This window comes from Dermacentor variabilis, chromosome 5, assembly GCF_050947875.1.
Source record: "Dermacentor variabilis isolate Ectoservices chromosome 5, ASM5094787v1, whole genome shotgun sequence".
Classification (NCBI taxonomy): Eukaryota; Metazoa; Arthropoda; class Arachnida; order Ixodida; family Ixodidae; genus Dermacentor; species Dermacentor variabilis.
In genome coordinates, this window is record NC_134572.1 from 146,718,398 (window position 1) to 146,735,653 (window position 17,256).

General features: G+C 49.4%; 1 pseudogene; it reads right to left on the reverse strand.

Moving 5' to 3' along the window:
• Positions 1 to 12,763: 12,763 nt before the first annotated feature.
• LOC142583661 (uncharacterized) lies at positions 12,764 to 16,390 on the reverse strand (annotated as a pseudogene).
• Positions 16,391 to 17,256: the final 866 nt, after the last annotated feature.

The window sequence follows — 17,256 nt, forward strand, 5'->3', positions numbered from 1 at the left end:
CCAAATCTATGCGATGCGATTTCTCCTCTCGCAGTCGCATTTGGAAGGAAGTCATTACTGGCGCCAGAAATGGCGCGCGCACTCGCTCGAACTAACATTCCTTTTTTTTTCTCCCCCTTTCAGGCCATCTATACCGTTAGGTGAAGGCAAGTTCTCTCTTGGATAATTGCATCCGCCGTTACTAAATCGTGGCTTGCCTGCAGCCTGCATTTTGCCATTTCCAGGAATGCGCCGTGAAACACAGCGTCGAGCATCGAATCGAAGAGGCGCGCTTCTTCCCTCCCCCCTTCCCTCTTCCCTTTCCTTTTTTTTCTATGCACCGCGCATGTCATCAAGCACGCGTCGCTCGAGAATGACTTCTAGAGATTATCGAGAAGACGTGAGGATGCGCCCAGGGAGGGAGGACGCACGGAAGAGCACGCCGAGTAAACGAAATCGGAAAGAAAGACAGGAAGGACAGAAAACAACAGCATAAGAACGGGAAATAATGGGCGCGACGCGCGACGCTTTCTTCGTCTCGAGAACCGACAGTTTGGCGGTGTCCTAACGACTGGCGAAACGAAGACTTTCCTTCGGCGCTCCCAGAGTCGAGCTGTGCAATTAAGCGCGCCTAAAGCCCTCCCCAGTTGCGCGGGCCCCCGATGGATCCACGAAACGAGTAAACGCAAGGCGGAGGAGGGGGGGGGGGTGTTCGAACGGGGTCACGGGGATCCCAAAGGAACGTGACCCCCGCCGCTCGGTTGCGTCAAGAGTGAGGCAACGCGCGCGCGCGTGTGCAGGGCGACGCAGGACGTGCAAGCCTTCGCCGAGGTTTCCCTTCACGCAGCCGCTGCCCCTCCTCCAGCCTTGTATGCATGCGCGCAGGCCATACTGCTTATACTACGGGGAGTGGTCGCGTGCGCGGTGTAAGTCGATGAGCGGAGACGCACTTCGGGTATTGCCTCATCGCGTTGAGAGTCGTGCACGACCGAGAGTCACCGCCTTCGGCGCCGGTTAGGTTGGTCTTAGTGTACAGATGGGCCACGTGCTCGAGTCTCGGAGGGCCCCGAGGAACGAACTTGATTTAGAGAGCGACGAGACGAACAAAAGGAAAAAAAAAAGAATGAAATTCTTCTTCTTTTTTTTTTGGAATGGTGGTGTTTGCTGAGACGCGCAGAGCGCCTGATTGAAGAGGTTCAATCGAGTGCACGGACCTCCGTGGTAACGAATTTAAACTATTTCCAGCCCAGTACTTTGTTTGCGAGAGGAAATTCGATTTCTTGCGGATCAGACCCGCGTGATTGCAGATGGCGTAATGTGAACGAGAAAGACAGTTACCACTTGTTTCTGAGCCCCGAAAATCCGTAGTTTATCCCCGTCTCGTCCCCGCTTCAGCCCCGGTTTCATATTCTCTGTTTCGCAGACGAAGCCCACCGGGCTCACCACGGTTGAGTGATGGTTGCGGATGCTGTAAAATAAGTTACTCCCTTTAAACTGAATAAGAGTGCCAATCGATACACAATTCACACCCTTATATTCTTCTTGTATATAGGGGTGTGAGTTACAGATCGATTTACACCTTTATCCTCTTTTGAGGGTGTAACTTATTTTACGATGTAAAATGGCTTGGGCGCGTAACATGCACAAGCCGAGTATTGCTAGAACACCGGTCTTGCAAGGCAACACGTGTGACCACGTACATTAAGACGACGAGCAAAACTAGAGCAAGGTAAAAGCGGAAGCCAACGTTTCGACAAGTGGACTGTGGACGTGTGCTTTCCTCGGCACAGTATATATATGGGTACGGTTCTTCTCAAGGGGAGAGGTGGTAAGGCGGACTCTATGTTATTGCCCCACCCACCCGCCCACCCGCTTTACCACCTCTACCCTCTAGAAGAACCCTGTACCCTATATACTGTGCCGAGGAAAGCATAAGTCGCCTCGAAGAAGACAAGTCCACTTGTAGAAACATTGGCTCCCGCTTTTACCTTCTCGCTCTGCCGCCTTGAATTTCCAATCTCTCGCCTTTCCCTTGTACATTAAACTGCTCAAGCGCCGAACCAGTGCCACCTGTATACTGGGCCAAGAACTTTTGCCATAGGCCACTTCTACACTGAGAGGTCCAAGGTGACACCAAATCAGCTTTTGCGAAGTAAACTTGCTCGTGTCGGTAGTCATACCGCTCCTCGGAGCTATCTTGGTATGCCTGTCTGCCTAGTCGAGCGATTCGACGGGCTTCAGCAGGACACAAACATATTCCTTCATAAGGAGTGTCAGTGATGGAATTAATCGAGGTTTCTGCACGGTGATCGAGCGTAGAGACAGTAGAGAGGACTTTAGTCTGTGGGTTTGTGCTTCGTCTGATTGTAGACGTGGGTGGGTACCCGTACATCCGCGAATAAATTGCTACAGATGAGACACGTTTATTTACAGATGATTTAATGTGAATGAGCGTCCATGAAGACCTACACTGGTGTCTGCTGGTTGTTCGGGTGATTTTATTTATTTATTTATTTACTTATTTATTTATTTTAGTACCCTAAAGTACAGGAAGGCATTACATAGGGGGGTATCATTATGCAATAATGTAAAACAAGGTTACAAATATGAAGGAAAAGAACAAAGTACCATAAGCACAACAGAAATCAAAGCGGGTGTCACCTCACAATCGAAATCACGACTGAGGTATACGTTTTCTACTATACAGTTATTCAATTAATAACAGTCCAGTCACCCTCGCGTCACCATACAAATACCTCGGCGTTCACTTTTTACCTAATCTCTCATGGGTAACCCACATAGAAAAAGTCGCTGCTAAAGCTAACCACACATCAGGTTACTCAAAGCACAAACTCACAGGTGTGCCCACTTCAACTCGGCAATTTGCTTATCAAACACATGTTCGCCCTCAACTTGAATACGCATCTTCCGTTTGGCCACCTCATCAAGAACCACCTGATTCATTCCCTTGAACGCGTACATAATCGGGCCGCTCGTTTTATTGCACGAGACTACAGCCGGATTTCCAGCATAATTAACAGTAAGACATCGTCGTTCCTTCCATCCTTAGAATCTCGCGGAACAATCGCACTTAGTTGCCTCTTCCATAAACTTGTTTATAGTCATGACCCATTTACCGACCGAATCGCACATCCTAGCGCTTGCATAGTCACCTCAGTTTCAAATGTCTTTTGGGAAAAACTACCGCGTTCAACTCGTCAGCCTTGCCACGTGCACTCATTTATTGGAATGGTTTTCCGGACAACACTGCGCACATCTCTGACCGCATTGTCTTTAAAGATAAAATATGCAGGATTTTGTTTTGAAGTGTTTCTTTTTCGTTCCATTTTTCAGTCAATATATTTACTGATCATTACAAAAATTTTTCAAATAACGAAGTACAAACTTCTTCTCTTTGCGCCCAAATTTGTAAAGCCCCCCTCACATAATGCTCCAGTTGGAACCCATGAGGTATCTGAATAAATAAAGATGAAATATCAATTTCATGCACACTGACGGCATTAGTGTTGCTTGATGTGGATTCGATCCCGAAACATGAGCAATATTGTATTAAAGAGTGATACATAAGTAGGGGTAACTGTCTGTTCCGGCAGATCATTCCACTCCTTTACTCTTTACTTGTTTCGACATTAATTCTTGTTGGTGCTTCGATTAAATTCCGACAGCCGTAAGAGTGAATAACATCTAGTAGATCATATTTAATAGAGTTCTCATGAAGGAGGTCAATATTAAAGTCACCAGTGAGTAACACGGGCACTTTCAACAATAAGCTGTGCTCCAGGATCCTTTCAACAACTTGCAAAAAATTATTCACACTACCTGCAGGCGGACGGTACAGGACAGCAAGAAGCAGGCCATCACACTCAACCACAAGTGATTCGCAATCATCGTTAATCATACTGTACTCTGTTAACTCGTTGTACAATACGTCATTGCGAAAATAGATTGCAACGCCACCACCTCTTCGTTTACGTCGCGAAATAGACACACAGCTGTAACCTTCAAGTTCGGGAATAAAATCATTAGAACTGTACCAGGTTTCTGTAAAAGCCAAGACATTGAAACTATAGTGCAGAGAGTCAAGAAGCATGTTAACTTCGTCAAATTTGTTCTTGAGGCTTCTAGCATTCATGTGAAAAACTGAGAAGCATTGCTTGTTATGAACATAGTTGCCCGCATCTACTCGGAACGTTGCTTGACTATAGCATTGGTTGTCTCTTTGGCTAAGTAGTTCTGCCATTTTATATCAGTGTTACTGACATTGTCAGCTTCTATTCTATCTTGGACAAGTCATCTTCTGATTGAATTCTAATTGCGCGTTCCCCATGACGTTTCCTGACGAACAGCTTTCCTTCCTTTATCCATGTAAACATGTAATCCTTTTCAGTTGCCTTTGCTTTCATTAGCCAAAATAGTCGCTTGTTCGTAGCTGTAAGGTTCTCACGCAAACCCACATTTGATTTCTTCTCCCTCAAGACAGCTCTCTTTTTGAGCCATTCTTCCTTAGTAGTTCGAGACTGAAACCTCAGTAGTATTGGCTGTGTCTTTCCTTGTTTCGCTGGAAGTCTATGAACAGCATCGAGTTCCCTTGTAGTTACAGGCTGCAGACCGAGTTCACTAGCAAGGATGTTAACCTTGCTGAGCAAGTCCTCATTCTCGGTGAACCTTATGCCGTGTATTTCCATATTGTGTCGTCGTCCATACTGCTCAAGTTGATTAAGGTCATTTCTGAGTTTTTTCGTTTCTTCACAGTCCCCTGACGCTTCAATGGCGGCAACTCTTTTCTCTAACGTGCCAATTTTGTTTTCCTGAGCTGTCATCTGATCCAGTAGCGTATCATACTTCTCGGAAACAAGTGTCACCAAGGACTCGATGCCATCCACAGTGGCCTTCAGATTCAGTAACAACTCTACATTTTTCTTTATTACGTTTACTTCTAGCAGCTTTTGATTTATGGCAGCTAGCTCATTGAACACATCAGTGATAGAGCGTGCATCTGCTGAGCTGTCAGGATCAATCGTTGCTTTAGGTTTGCAGGCTTCACAGTTCCACCTCTTTTTCCTTTTTCGAGTCATGGTTATTTCGTCCTCCCCCGAACAACTTCCTAAGTGATACCTGCAACCACAACTGACGCATAAAATGGAAGGTGCATCGTCGGAAAAGGTTAGGCTACATGAAGCACACTGAGCAGTATCGGCCATTGCAGAAAATTTGTACACATGCAACACGAACACTCGTGGCAGCAGCAGCAGCAACAGCAGGCGGCAATATCAAGTAGCGGCGGAGGAGGCTCAAGTTGTGGTGTATACTGACCTGCGTTTACAGAAAGAATTCCCCGGTTAGGAACGTAGCCACAGGACTAGCGCCACGCCGCTGCTGCCGCAGAGTGCAAATGCAAATAATAATAATAATAATAATAATAATAATAATAATAATAATAATAATAATAATAATAATAATAATAATAATAATAATAATAATAATAATAATAATAATAATAATAATAATAATCAGCCTGTTTTATGTACACTGCAGGACGAACACCTTTCCCTGCGGTCTCCAGTTGCCCATGTCCTGCGCCAACGCATTCCAACTAACGCCCGCGAATTTCCTCATTTCATCGCTCCACCTAGTCTTCTGTCGTCCTCGATTGCATTTCCCTTCTCTTGGTACCCATTCTGTAACCCTAATGGTCCAACGGTTATCTAACCGGCGCATTAAGTGACCTGCCCAGCTCCATTTGTTTCTATTGATGTCAATTAGAATATTGTCTATACCCATTTGCTCTCTGATCCAAACCGCTCTCTTTCTGTCTCTGAACGTTATGCCCAGCAATCTTCGTTCCATCGCTCTTTGCGCAGGTCCTCAACTTATTTTCAAGCTTCTTTGTCAGTCTCCAAGTCTCTGCCCCATATGACAGCACTGGTAAAATGCACTGATTGTACACCTTCCTTTTCGATGATAATGGTAAGCTTCCAGTCACGAGCTGGCAATGTCTGCCGTATGCGATCCAACCCATTTTTATTCTTCTGTGCCTTCTCCTAATCAGGGTTCCCTGTGATTAATTGACCTAGGTAAACATACTCCTTCACAGACTCTAGAGGCCGACTGGCGATCCTGAATTCTTGTTCCTTTGCCCGGCTATTTGTCATTATCTTTGTCTTCCGCATGTTAACCTTCAACCCTACTCTTACACTCTCTCTCTGCTAAGGTCCTCAATCATTTGTTGTAACTCGTCTGCATTGTTGGTGAATAGAACAATGTCATCGTCAAACCGAATGTTGCTGAGATATTCGCCGTTGATCTTTATGCCTTCCCAGTTCATTAGCTTGAATACTTCTTCCAAGCACGCAGTGAATAGCATTGGAGAGACTGTTTCTCCCGGTCTGCCCCTTTTCTTTATTGGTATCTTCCTGCTTTTCTTGTGTAGAATTAAGGTAGCTGTAGAAGCTGTGTAGATATTTTCCAACATATTTACGTAAACGCTCCTTAATTGCGTAATGCCGCTATGACTGTTGGTATCTCTACTGAATCAAATGTCTTTCCGTAATCTATGAAAGCCATGTAGAGAGGCTTATTATACTCTGAGCATTTCTCGATAACTTGATTAATGACACGGATGTGATTCATTGTAGAGTATCCCTTCCTGAAGCCAGCCTGTTCCCTTTGTTGACTAAAGTCCAGTGTTGCCTTTATTCTTTTGGAGATTATTTTGGTGAATGTTTTATATAAAACTGGGAATAAGCTAATGAGCCTATAATTTTTCAATTCTTTAACGTCTCCCTTTTTGTGGATTAGTATAATGTTTGCATTCTTCCATTTTTCTGGGACCCTTGCAGTCGATAGACACTTCGTATAAAGAGCCGCCAGTTTTCCAAGCATTATGTCTCCTCCATCTTTGATTAAATAGACTGTTATTCCATCTTCTCCTGCCGCTGTCCTTCGTTTTATGTTTTGCTAGGCCCTTCTGACCTCATCGCTAGTTATAGGAGGAGTTTCAGTATCCTGTTAATTCCTGTTTCTAATTGAAGTATTCTGACTCCTCTGGGTACTATATAGGCCAATATAGAATTCTTCCGCTGCTTTTACAATATCTTCGAGATTGCTGATGATATTACCCTGCTTATGTTTCAGCGCATACTTCTTGGTTTGTCCTATGCCAAGTTTCTTTCTCACTGATTTCAGGCTGCAGACATTTTTTATGGCTTCTTCAGTCTTTCTGACGTTAGTTTCGAACGTCACTTATTTTAGCCTTGTTGATCAGTTTTGACAGTTCCGCGAATTATATCTTATCTCTTGAGTTGGACACTCATTTTTTGTCGTTTCTTTATTATGTCCTTTGTTATTTGGGAAAGCTTGCCTACCGGTTGTCTTGGTGCCTTGCCTCCTACTTCAATTCCTGCCTGTTAAGCCAACCTAGTTATGGTTTCATACATTAGCTCTATGCCATCATCATCTCTCTGTTCTAAGACTGCATATTGTTTGCAAGTACCAGCCTGAATTTGTCCGCCTTTACCCTTACTGCCTCTAGGCTGACCTGTTTCTTCTTGACAAATTTTGCTTTTTCGTCATTGGCAGCCGACAAACGGTGCTTTAAAAGACTTATTTTTTTTAAACCTTTATTTGTTATATGCTCTAACAGAACGTTCCACGTTAGATCTAGCGAGAAGTGCTCACCCAAATACTTAAACGATTGTGTTCTTGCGACTATGCTGTCGTTTATCGAATAGGTATTCGCAGGAGTATTAGTGGGCATATAAAACGTAATGAACTTCGTTTTGTCGATGTTGATCTCCATTTTCCACAATATGCACAACTCATGTAAGCAGATATTAGTTTATAAGAGCATTATGCCAAACTGGTCCGTTATTTGTCTGCATATAGCCGTCGGCGAAAAGGCGTATACTAGAAGTTATGCTATTAGCTGTGTCACTAATGTAAATTAAAAAAGATAAGCGGTCCTAATAATGACCCCTTTGGCACTCCCGATATTAGCGCAGTACAGTCAAAAATGTGATTTCTAATCTTAACTTGCTGAAAGCGACTGCGCAGGAATTCTTCGATCCAAAACGTAGTATTATCGTCAAGTTGCAGCTTATGTACCTTGTCATTTAATCTTCTGTGGCGCACCCGATGAAATGCTTTAGAGAAATCAACAAATATGGCATCAATGTAGTGCACAGCAAAAACATTCTGGTTGAGCGATCTGATTGTCCTGAAGTCAAGCGTTCAATGACCGACCGGAGAGACTCGTCCTTTCGCTGCTCAGTAACGATGTAGCGAAAGTCAGAAATGGCCAGAAGGCAAGTGTCGGCATCCTCTTCGCCGTTGTCAGGAGGATCGACGCGATGACGAGACAAGCAGTCGGCGTCCAGATGTGAGCGGCCGGACTTGTACATCACAACGAAAGAATACTCCTGAACTCTGAGTGCCCAGCAACCAAGGCGGCCAGTCGGGTCTTTCAGTGACGATAGCCCGCACAGGGCATGGTGGTCCATGATGACAGAAAATGGGTGGCCAAACAAGTAAGGGCGAAGTTTAGCTGCTGCTCACACCAGTGCGAGGTACTCGCGCTCGGTGATAGAAAAATTGCGTTCTGAAGGTGAGAAGAGACGGCTGGCATAGGCAATGACGCGCTCGACTCCATTTTGCTGTTGGGCTAGGACAGCACCTATGCCCTGCCCATGCTACTGGCGTCTGTGCGAACTTGAGTTGGTGCAGATGGATCAAAGTGGCCTAATATTGGAGATGTTGTTAACAAGCGGATGAGGGTGTCGAAGGCGTCCGCTTGTTGGCGGCCCGAAAAGGACGCCCTGTCCTTCTAGAGAAGGTCAGTCAGTGGCCGGGTGATATCCGCAAAATTTCCAACAAACCGACGAAATTAGAAGCATAAGCCCAGGAAGCTGCGCACATCTTTTCTGAGCAGGGCCCAGGAAAGTTCTTGACTGCGTGAATCTTATCAGGATCAGAATGCATACCGACAGCACTGACAAGATGGCCAAGAACTCCGACTTCGGGTGCCAAAAACGGCACTTAGAAGAGTTAAGTTGAAAGCCAGCCTCTCTAAAGACTTCAAGAATAGCCGCCAAGCGACTGAGGTGGCTGTCAAATGTAGGGGAATATGCAATGCCATCGTCCAGATAACATAAGCAGGTGGACCACTTATATCCCCGAGAAGACAGCCCATTATTCTTTCGAAATTTGCTGGGGCATTATAAAACCCGAATGGCATAACCTTAAAATGGTAAAGGCCGTCCAGTGTAACAAAAGCAGTAATCTCACGGTCGAGTTCATCAACCGAAATCTTCGAATAGTCGGATTGGAGGTCGATTGAAGTATGTCGATCTGTGAAGGCATGGGAGAGTGTCATCAATTCGCGGGAGAGGGTGTGATAATATGTGGTACGCGGGAGTGCGAATCATTAACATATGAAGACAGTGCGCCGTGCGGTGGCGAAGAGGACAGCGACTTTTTGCAAACACCCGCGAGAGAGCCATCATCATCATCGACACCGATTTAGAGCGTCGACAATGGCGTCTCAAAAAGCGTGGCGCGAGAGAGTGTGGCCCGTGGCCCCGTGGCGTGAGCAGTGCGCGAGGTTCGGCGTTCGACGGCAATGAGCTTCCTCGCTATGCCTATAGGAACTATGCCACCCGCGTCACTACGCCACACCCGAGTCAACGCCGTCGGCCGCTGAGAGGCTACCTCGCCCCGCTCTTCCGCTGGGCAACTGGTCCAGGAGGGCTGGTGGTCCTGAACTGGGGTGATCGAGCGTTCGAGTGAGCGGTCACAGGCCTACCCTGACAGCTGTGGACGTGACCCGGTGACTGCGGCCCTGGGCTCCCGAGCGCAAACCCCGCCGGAGGGAAACCGGGCAAGCGGAGGCTCCAGTATATCGACTGTTACGCAGGGCCATCTGGGCCCCGCGAGGCGGTCCTACCCTGCCGTCCGACCCTGTTGTTTAACCCTGCTGTCCGACCCGGCTGTCCGACCCTGCTGGCCGACACTGCTGTCCGACCCCGCTGGCCGAGATCGGTTCCACGAGGTCTCCGACACGACGACACGCGCTTCCGCCTGAACTGTAGGCCGATTACAATTGACCGATACATATATATAGCTGCATGTCGTCTATGCGGTATTTTGGGGAACTGTCGCGTGTGTGTGCCGTTTTCTATGTGTTATGTGCGTCAATACAAGTCTGATGTGTGTTTGTGCTTCTGCGGGCTGCGTCTGCCTCTTTCTGGAGTGATCCTGTACCCAATAACATCACAGAGGGTACACATCCTTTTTCGTCACCTGGTTCAGTTGATGCTGGTCGACACAAAATCACCAGCTGCCATTCTTATTTTTGACCAAGACAACCGGCGATTCCCATTGACTCGAGGGGGTTCAGTTACACTTTTGGTAAGCATCTTGCCTTCTTCAGCTTGGATAACATGGCGTTCTGCGTGAGACACGCAATAAGCTCGACGGCGGATAGAAATAGCACCACCGGTGTCAACCTTATGGGTCACAACGGAAGTATGTCCCAGCGGGCGATCATGAAGGTCAAAGACGTCGCGATAAGACAACAGGACGCGACAAAGATCCGCAGCCTGTTCGGGAAGTAGGTCTTCAGTAATTAATTAATTTATATAACTTTATTCAGTGCCCTGCGATTTGGTGGGGTGGGCCTGGACCCCGCCTAGTTTTCGGCCAAGGGTTGTTGACGCTTGGTGGCTTCCTCAGCTCGCTGGACGGCCCAGAGTTAGTGCTGCAGGTCTGAGCTGAGCAACGCAGACTCCCAGCGCGTGCGGAGGCTGTCGCTGTTTGAGGCTGCACCACCCTCATCCTGTATTATAGCAATCATCTTCGCAAATATACCGGGGTCGGACGCTGCGGAACTGATTGGACAGCAGGTGGCTGCAGACCAGCGCGGAACATCTAATACAAAGATGGCGGAATCGTCGATGGGAGAAGCGTTGCCGAACGATGTGCCTTCCGGGATAACTTGCCTACTTAAACCAAAATTTAAAACAGGAAGAAATACACGGTTATTGGCGGTAGTCACAATGGTATGAGGAACGGCAACTGTGCGTAGCAGGAGAACATTGACATTAGGAGTCGGCACATAGTCATCGTCAGGAAGAGATTGGAAGCACTTCAAAGTGATATACATGACGTGGAGGCTTGAGTCGGCAACCGTACGAAGTCTGCAGAACATAAACGAGGCTCAGCTGCTTTTGGAGCACAGCAGTGAATAGGCAGCTAGAGTTGTAGGAGTCCAGCAGCACAGTCAATCAGTGCTGAATGGCCAGATGAAAAGTCGAGACATAAGATGAAGTCGTGGAAACACCGTTCTAGAACACCAAATAAAATGGTAGTGTTGAAAGCAGCAACAGTTATTCGGGCTTTGCACATTTAAAAGATAATGACCGTTGCTCCATCAGCGACCCGGATAGCACGAGATGCGGCAGGTGTGAAGTCTTCAAGCGGCGACTAAGACGGTTGCTCATCACCGATGTGTGGGCCCCAGTATCAACAAGTTCTGGGACAAATACACCGTAAACATTTACATCCACTATATTGCGTCTGGTCGGCAGAGTGACAGGCTTTGGCGGAGACGTCGACAACGCAGCGTCACCTCCGGGAGCTGCATCTATTAGTTTTCCGAAGGTATGCGCCCAGGTCGGAATGATGGCGACAGGCCACGGGACTGGGGTGACCTGGACGACGGGCGACGACTTTGCGGCGGACGAGACGGGTGACTGCTCGGCGACGGTGATCGACGGCGCCACGCGGTCGTACCGTCAGTGACGCGCAGGTTCGGCGCGGCTTGCGGGTACGTATGGCGAAAACCGCCGTCTGGACGAGGGCTGTTCGAGAACGGCATCGAGCACCAGCGGTTGTGACAGTATCGGGCGAAATGACCAATGCGGCGACAACTGAAGCAAATTAGGTCCGTTGTCCAGTGTTCGCCACTCCGCCACGTTGCGAGGACCTCGAGGGATCCATTGATTTTGAGTACACACGATCGAAGGACGTTCGGTTGGCCGGGAACGGGCCATGGTGCAAACTGACTGCAAGCCGACATGGGTGAGTTCTTGGCGAACAATAGCCTGAACAATGGCAACTAGGAGCGCATGTACCGTTGACAGGTTAGTAGAGAGCCGCGGGACACGTGGCTTCCAGTTCACGGTGCACGATCTTCGTCAGCTGCTCTGAAGGCTGCTGCTGCTGCGAAGGAGAGTCCTCTCGGCCTTCCCAAGAAGATGTTGCAACAGTAGTGGGAAGTTGAGCAAATAACTGATAAACACGACGGCTTTTCACCTGCTCGAAACGCTTAGACTCTGTGATCATGTCAGTAACCGAAGTATAGTTCTTACAAATGAGTAAATTGAAGGCGGCATCGGCGATACCTTTTAAGAAATGCCCGACTTTTCCGGACTCCGGCATCTTAGCGTCGGTCTTGCGGCAGAGTGCCAGCACGTCTTGTATATAGGCGACGTAGCCTTCGGTGGACGCCTGAACTCGTCATGCAAACTCTTTCTTGGCGATGACCTTCTGACCTAGTGGTTTTCTCAAGAGATCTCGCAGCTTCTGCTTGCAAGTATCCCAGTCACGGAGTTCTTCGTTGTTCTGAAACCACACTCGCGCAGTTACTGCCAAGTGAGTGAGTGAGTGAAGAAACTTTGTTATGGATGCCTGCAGAACGGTTAGCCTTCCCCTGTTAGGGAGGCGTCACCGTGACGCGGCCACGAGGTCTTCGCGGCGCGTGGCGCCTCTACTTCGGCCGCGGCCGCACTACTTCCTTTGGTTGACCGCGCCTGCCCCTCTTTTGGAGTGGCAGCCTCCCTCCGGTTTCTCTCGGTCGTTGCCTTTCGAGGGCCGCCGAGATCTGCTAGACGGCCTGGGCTTGGACCTCCTGATCATAGCACCTTGTTGCGGCCTCGAGCCGCGGCGGGATCGTTGCTATCGTTGCAGCTTCGTGCGGATATTTAGCACAGTCCCAAAGGATGTGAACTGCAGTGGCTCTTTCCTTTTGGCACACACAACACAGGTCACTTATATAAACACTTGGACACACGTGCCTCATCAGCACCAGGGTGAATAACGACCCCGTTCGAAGTTGCCGATATAGAACCCCTTCCTTACGGGTCAAGCCCGGATGAGGTGGCGGCATAGTCCTTCGCTCTAGTCTGTACCACTTCACAATCTCGTTGTAGGAAGTCATTTTGTCTTTGGTTTCCAACCACCACGACGGGTCGACCGCAGTAGCAGCGACACGGTTGGTTAGTCCTTGCGCCGCCGCGTTCGCCGTCTCGTTGTGGTTTGCACTGCCGCGATCCGGCACATCACTGCCCATGTGGGCCGGAAACCACTTTATCACTACACACCGATTTTCACTCGCGAGATCGACCGCACGCAACACACGCGGGGCTTCACTACACACCCTTGCTCTGGCGTAATTTCGCACTGCCGTCCTAGAATCACAGAGCACAGTCGTGCACTCGGCGTCGGCGATGGCCAGGGCAATGGCCACCTCCTCGGCTGGATGCGTCCCTCGAGTCCGCACACTCGCCGCTGTTCTCGTTGCGCCGGTCGACGCCCCGACGACTGCAGCGGCGAATGCCTTTCTGTCATGTGTGTACTCTGCCGCGTCCACAAACACGGCACCCCTGTCTTTGGCATGGAGATCGATGAGCGCCTTGGCCTTCGCCGCCCGCCACTCTTTGTGGAACTCAGAGTTCATGTGTCTTGGCACCGGACATACCCGTAGCCGTCTGCTAATTGCGTCCGGTACAGGCACTTCTGTATTTTCGGGTCCCCTTTCCTTTGGCCCCAGGCCTAGGTCACGCAGCATTTGTCTGCCCGTTCTTGTTTCCGATAGCCGCGCGAGCTGAGCGGTCCTCTGCGCCTCGGCGATTTCCTCCAGGGTGTTATGCACTCCCCGGGCCAGGAACTTGTCGGTGCTTGTGGAGTCGAGAAGTCCGAGTGCAGCCTTGTAGGTTTTGCGTATGAGCGCATTGATCTCATTTCGCTCGCACCGCCTCCAGTTGTGGAAAGCAGCAACGTATGTAATGTGGCTTATAGCGAAGGATTCCACTAGCCGGTTGAGGCCTTCTTCCTTCATGTCTGCTGTTCTGTGTGACACCCTCTTGATGAGGCAGATGGCCGTGGTGACTTTGGCCGTGAAACGGTTGACCGTCTCGCCATTGACTCGTTTGTGCTCAATCAGCATCCCCAGCACTCGGATCTTCTCGACAACCGGGATCGTGTGACCGCCGCTCGTGATCTTTATTGTCTCTTGCTCTCTTGCAGGTTCGTTGCCTTTCGTCTTCCTAGCTGCTCTTCTCGGAGGAATCACCAACAGCTCAGACTTGCTTGGGGAGCAGACGAGCCCGGACCCGTCCAGCTGCTCCTCGATAGCGTCAACCGCCTCTTGCAATGTACTCTCGATGTGTCCGTCGCTTCCTCCTGGGACCCAGAGCGTTATGTCGTCGGCATAGATGGTGTGTCGGACCCGCGCGACTTGCGAGAGGCGCTCGGCCACCCCTATCATTACAAGGTTGAAAAGTAATGGCGAGATGACCGAGCCCTGGGGGGTCCCGACACTGCCTAGCTTCTTCTTTTGGAACCGCAGGTCACCGGCGATGATTTCGGTAGTCCGCTCCGTCAAAAAATCCTTGATTTACGCATATGTTCTCTTGCCCATGTTTAGCCGTGACACCTGGGCCAGGATCGCAGAGTGTCTCACTTTGTCAAAAGCGCTCTGCATCTCCAAACCCAAGATGGCTCGCTTGTCTTTCGTGTTGGTAGTGTCATCGAGGATTTTATTTTTCAGTTGTATCATGGCGTCCTGAGTTCCAAGCTTGTTTCGGAACCCGATGAGGGTGTTTGGGTAGAGCCCCGAATCTTACAGGTAACTCTGCCACCTGTTCATGAGTACATGCTCCAACGCTTTGCCCACACAGGACGTAAGCGAGATCAGCCGGAGGTTCTCAATTTTGGGTGGCTTGCCCGGCTTGGGAATCCAGATGGTCTTGGCTGCTTTCCACTGCCGGGGTAGCGACCCGGCTCGCCAGCAAGTGTTGAAGTATACCGTGAGGTTCTCAATGGCCGAATTGTTAAGATTTTTTAGCGCTCTGTTCGTAACGCGGTCGGGACCAGCGGCGGAGTTGCTGTTGAGACGGTGCAGAGCAACCCTTACTTCCCATATTTCAATGTCTCGATCTAGCCACTCATTTGCTTCGCCTAGGTAGTCCGGGTGCGTTTCTGTGGGAGTGACCGGCAGGTACTTGTCGTCGAGGCGTTTCTTCACTTCGTCTTCCCCGTGCTCGGTCAGCGCCCTGTGGATGATCTTGGCCAGGTTGTGGCGCTGGTGAGACTTGGTCGTGGTCGCATCCAAAAGATGCCTCAGCATACTCCACGTCTTGCCGCAGTGCATCTGGCCGTCCGCTGCGTTACAAACCTCATTCCATTGCTGAGCGCATAGCACTCTGCTGTGGGACTCGATCTCGCGGTTGAGTTCGGCGACCTTCTTGCGTAGCTTTTTGTTTGTCCGCTGCGTCTTCCACCTTGACAGGATGGACTGCTTGGCTGCGATGAGGTGGACCAGGCGGCTGTCGACCCTGTGGACACACTCGTGCGTCTCGACTTCCTTGGTGGCCTTTTCTACCTTGTTTACAATCTCGGTGGACCACTCCTCTATGTCTGTAATTTCGGTCTGCTCCTCGGGCAACAATCCTAGAAACGCGTTCCAATCAGTAAATCTATGTTTCCGAAAGCTTCTGCCGACTTCGTCGTTACCACCGAGCGGGACAGCGACCTCCACAATGTAATGGTCACTGCCCGATTCGTGGCCCGTGTTCCGCCATTCAAAGTCCGCCATATCGCCGCCGTTACCCCTGACGAAAGTGAGATTGGGCGTTGTGTCTCGGGTGACCGAGTTACCGATTCTTGTAGGGTATGCTGGGTCGGTGATTAGATTTAGTCCCAAGTCGGTAGCATCTTGCATTAAGTCTCTGCCCTTCGCCAATGTTTTGGAGTAACCCCAGGTTTGATTCGGCGCGTTAAAGTGCCAGCAGATTACCAGCCTGTTGTCGGGCCCCGCGACATTGCACGCTTTGTGTAACAGTGCTTTGAATTTCTTCTTTCCGTGTGACGGGCTGCTGTACCCGTTTATCAGAAGAGTACTTTCCTTCTGCTTTTTCCCGGTAATCACCTCTACCATCGTGTGTTCGATTGTGCTTTTGCTCAACAACTCGTGCTCGACGTACGTGATGCCTTTTGTCACCCAGGTGCAAACTCCCCTGCCGTTACTGCCGGCCGTGGCCCGGAGGCTTGGCGGGCTGGCGTGGGACCGGTAACCTGAGAGCTTGACTTCCTCAATAAGAGTCTCTTGCAACATGAGGATATCTGGCTTTCTTGATACTTGTTCTAAGTGTTGCTGAATTACAGCCTTTTTCCCAGCAAAACCGTTGCAATTCCAATGCCAGACCAGGAGGCCTTTCACTGCTGTTGTGGTTGCGGTGGTTCATGTCCTATCCATGTTTGGTGAAAGTTAGCCAATTGCGTCGCCAAATTCTGTACTGTCGTAGTTAATTGCTGGCACGTCTGTTCAATTGCTATGAAACGGTCGGTGATTGTCTTGGTGAATGTCGTGCGAATATACTCTTCAAAGTGGTTGAGCCTATCTTCAAGGTTGTCTACCCTATCGCTGAGTCTCCGCTCTTTAAGATTTTCAATTGCTCTTCTCTTGGGTGCCGGACCCGCCGCGGCCGCGTTCTCTGTCCTCGGGTTCACCGCTACTTCTGGTTCATCCTCGGTCATTCCCATCTGCTGTGGCGGTTGCGATAACTGCTGTGCCTGCTGCTGCTGTAGCTGGACCGTCATCCTTCTCTTGATATCTGCCATTTCCTTACTGATCTTATTGACTGTCGCCTCTAGTTCAGTGTTCTTCTTCCGCAACACCTCGTTTGCTTCTCTTAGCGCCTTCATTGCCTCACTTTCGTCTTTAAATTTTCCTCCACCACTTCGCAATGGCGGTGGCTGCTGCTGCTGTTGTTGCTGCTGCTCTTTCTTAGCTACCCCCGACTTTACTGCGTCTGCCCAGGGGACTCTGTCTTTGCATTGGGATCGGCGGTGGCAGTTCATGCTTCTGTTTCGACTTGCGCTCTTGTTCCCGCACGAGCGTGGCTCATGGCGACCAGCTGTGCCGCTCGCTCCTGCTGTCATCAGCAACGGTGGAAACTGTCCGGATGCTATAGTTGTTGC